Raw genomic sequence first — 4238 nt, 5'->3', positions numbered from 1 at the left:
AAATCAACAGCATTGGAAGAAATAACCGAAGAAAAGGTTGGGGAAAGGCGGTCGAACTTGATGGGTTAGGCCCGGAATCCAGAATGTTGTACTTCGCACGAAATACTTGTGGCTGGTGTGAACGCTGAAGGGGCCCGAGCACCACAGGCGTCACGTCATGGAGGGCGGGTACTCAGCAAAACTAAAGTGCCTACTCTGATGCGTGTTGGCGAAACTGACAGGCATCAATATGTAACAAGGTGTGTTGTTGGGGAGGGGATGTGCAAAACACCTGAGTGTGTAGGCGCACAAGCGCGGTGCACACGCGGCAACATGCATGCGGTGGCATGTGGCGACGGCAAGTGCGAACTAGTGTGGACGACAGTAGGCGTGCAAGCGCGCAGAGCGCACACAGTGGCATGTGAGTGGTGGCTTGCGCGTGCTAGCGTGTGAGCGGCGGTAGGCGCACAGGTGCACGGAGCCCACGATGTGGCACGCACGTAGGAAATGGTGAGCAGTGATAGACGCGCAGGTGCACGCAGCGCACGTAGTGGCTCGCGCGCAGGGAATTGCGAGTGGCGGCAGTCACGCACTGACATGCAGACGGCGGACGACAAGTGCTCGGACAAAGAACACGCAGATGATCCAGATGAGGACGGGAATCAAGCTATGACAGCAGCACGGCGTGAAGCCACGCGACGGGAATCAAGCGATGACTCTCCAAAGAACACTCTAAGAATCATTTTCTTGAATCTTCTAGGTCAAAATCCAGTTCACGACGTGTGAACGAGCGGCGTTGAAGACAGGATCAACCAGCGAGTCAGCGATAACGATGATTGTATCACCAAGAAAACCAATGGGATGGAGTATGGTGATTCTTGGGCGAGATCCAATTTCAAGAACTGACCTTCTTGAAGCTGAGACTCCATGGCAACTACGGGATCGGTGGCAACGGTTCGTCCATGGAATTCTCAACGTGGCAAGAAGCATGGCGGACGTTTTCCCATGATCTAACTATGAAACGATATGAATCCTCTGACGAGGAGAGGCGGGAGCCAAAATGATGAAAGAAACTTTCAATTTCAAATCAACTCCAAATGCCTTCTTGGGCATGCCTTCCTTTATATAGGGTAGGGGCATGCACAATTGGGCCAAAGCGGGAAGGACTCATCTCATGACAATGGGCCTTCCCTTAACGATAAGTTTAATGAAAAAAAACACAATGGACAAGGCCCAAACACAAAAGGCCCTTCCACAAGTCAAAAATAAAATTACAATCACGACAATGCGAAAAGAAATAAACAATTTGATGACCCGTCATTAGGCTGTATACTTGAATGATGGGTCGCGGATGTCGACTCGGGTTGCTCAAGGTGGCTGATGGCGTCCTTTGGTGTCAGTGATGAGACCCCTTCAAAAGCATTGAATCCTCAAATTACTAATGTAACAGACAAAAATAGTAAATCAAATATCAAGCGTATTATATAAACAAATGCCAATTTGTACCTTGTCATTTTATTTTGAAAGGAAATTTCAATCCTATGTTGTACTAGTAAAAACTAGTGACAAATTAAAAATGGAAACATGTTATTTACGTGCAACTCTAGCTTCTCCCAACATGTAACATACATCGTTCAGACAAAAAATTGCACTAAATAAAAAAAAGAAGTTGCCGAAGAAGAAGATGATGAAAAAACAAAGGAGAAAAAAATACAAAGGAAGAAGAAAATAAAAAAAAGTTGGCGAAGAAGAAGAATATAAAAAAGGGAGAAGAATATAAAAACAATGCAAAACATAATAAAAAAGAATAAAACTAAGAAAACAAAGAGTGAAAAGAAGAACAGAAAAAAATGAGAAGAAGAAGAAGATAAAGAGAAGAATTAGAAAGAAAGATGCAGAAGAGAAGACAACAGCAGAAGAAAATAAAAAGGTGGAAGAAAAGAAAAAAGAAGCAGAAGAAAAGAAAGAAGAAAAAGTTGAAAAAACAAAGAAGAGGAAGAAGAGAAAAAAATCAGAAAAAGAAGAATAAAGAGGATAATTAGAAAGAAAGAAGCATAAGAGAATACAAAGGAATAAAAAGAAGGAGAAAAAAATAAAAACACTGCAAAACATAACAAAGAAGAATAAGACAAATAAAAATAAAGAGGGATAAGAAGAAGAAGAGAAAAATATGAGAAGAAGAAGAATGTTAGAAGAAAGAAGAAAATGTTAGAATAAGCTAGAAGAAAGAAGAAGATGTTAGTAGAAGAAGCTAGAAGAAAGAAGATGTTAGAATAATGAGCTAGAAGAATAAGCTAGAAGATATTAGATGAATATGCTAGAAGATGTTAGAAGAAAGAAGAAGATATTCGAAGAATAAGCGAGAAGATATTAGAAGAAAAAAGATGTTGGAAGAATAATCGTGAAGATTGATGGAGGACCATCCAGCTGATCATGTCCAGACTCGTCGCCAGCCCCTACGTGGAACCCGAGCCGACGTGAAGAATCAACACTTCCACTATCAGGCTCGAAGCAACATTTGCGTCATCTTAGTGCGTCTCAAGTCGTCTTTGTGTTCTTTTCTTTTCATTATCCTTGGATTATCGAAGGCCCCTCCTGCATGAGTATCGGTCTCCTGTGTATGTTTTCATTTTTAATTGTGATTTAGCTATCATCTTTAGGGGGAGGAAATCCATATTGGGCTTCTTCTCCCCCTAAAGATCCCTTTTTAGGGGAATCCCAATAGGCTTTCCCCTTAAAAATGGCCCAATTGGGCCTCCCACAACCACCACTTCCTCTCTATAAGGAGGAAGGGGAAAAAAAGGCATCTTGTGTTGTGAAAAATTCCAGATCTCATTTGTTCATTGGCAGTTATTTCATGTTGTTCATCATTCTACTTGGTTCCTAAAGAAGAAGGCGTAGAAGAAGAATAGAAGGGGGAATTCAGTCGCTGCTTGTTGTCTTTGAATATTTTGAGGCTGAAGATTCCAGGGTAGGAATGGAGTTTACCGTATGTTCCTTTTGCCGATCCGTCAACAGAGGATGCCATTCTCGACACAAGTGGATCCAATTTATCTTTTCTATTGAAGAAAATGAGCATTTCTCACGATCGTGAACACTAGCTCCTAACAAAGAAGCTCTTATCCACCTCCAATCTTGGACGAAGATGCCACCGTCCATCCGCCAAAGTTTCGTGGTCTGCATCTTGGAGCTAGATTATCCGCATCCGTTTATCCTCATTATAGCATTTCCGCCTTTGTGTTGATCGTGTTCAAAGGAAGTGGTGAAAGAAATCTGTCGGCTACTTCCATCCGCCGTCGCTTTCATCGCCCGTTCATCCGTCCTGGTATTGATCTCACAGCAGGTGGGACAGAACGGTGGGCGAACGATTGTCGTGGATGTTCTGAAATTCCAATCTGCGGCGGCGTCCATCCTACGAGGATGGCCTAGAGGTGGGCAATCACCCTGATCCAAAGCCTGGTTATCGTGTATCTTCCAGCCCCTGACATTTTGGCTGTCGACGAAGCTTTAATCAAAGATTTCACCCTGCCCACCTCTCACCCGCGTACTTGGTTGACTTAATTCACTTCGGATGCACTTACGGTCACCGAAGACTGTCATAAATGGGCTCTATCCTTTTGTGAACAGGATTCCCGCGACCAAAGACTGTCGGAAACGGGGCTCTATCCTTTTGTGAACATAACCCACGGGTCATGAACTCCATCATCATCAACCGCCGGCTACCTATCAAGCTATTGGTTGTTCCTCTCCAACGGACGTGATCAACCTCAACTCGGGCTTCTTTGTCTACGTGCACCTCGGTTGCGCCCGCCACAAGCACCCTGTCCGGAGTCTTCAGGTCGTTTTCTTCCCCCCCCCCCTCTATTTTACAACGTTAATTGCGTCTTTCAGTGCCGGTTACATCTGTTCCTCTGCCTCAAGAGAATTTGTACGTAATTTTAGGTTAGGCACCAAACACTGTGTTAGTTAATTTTCTTTCATGGTACTTGGTCAGTTCGTAATCGTCAATGGTGTAGACATTATTGGACAAAAAGCGTCCCCTACCATGTCAGTTCCTTCGATCTAGTTACGTGGGTCATTGGGAGCTTGACCGTAACAAAACCCATCACGTGTTGTCCAATTGAGCTGCCTCTCGCATCAGCCGATGATTGATCTACTTACTCATTTTTTTCTTAAATTTATGCATCATTGTCGCATCAGCATTTAGTATTTTGTGAATGATCGATCACTTTATACACGATCTGATCGCTCCCGACAGT

The 4238-nt window shown here is 43.6% G+C and overlaps 1 long non-coding RNA gene across 1 annotated transcript; it reads left to right on the top strand.

The window, feature by feature from the left end:
* Positions 1-3269: 3269 nt before the first annotated feature.
* On the top strand, positions 3270-3980 carry LOC144706651 (uncharacterized). Its single transcript, XR_013582293.1, has 2 exons — positions 3270-3410; positions 3607-3980. It is a non-coding gene; the product is annotated as an uncharacterized LOC144706651 (long non-coding RNA).
* The last annotated feature ends 258 nt before the right edge of the window (positions 3981-4238 follow it).

This window comes from Wolffia australiana, chromosome 8 (assembly GCF_029677425.1).
Source record: "Wolffia australiana isolate 7733 chromosome 8, ASM2967742v1".
Lineage (NCBI taxonomy): Eukaryota > Viridiplantae > Streptophyta > Magnoliopsida > Alismatales > Araceae > Wolffia > Wolffia australiana.
The sequence above is the reverse complement of the archived record's forward strand: the minus strand, read 5'-3'. Positions and strand labels throughout refer to the sequence as shown.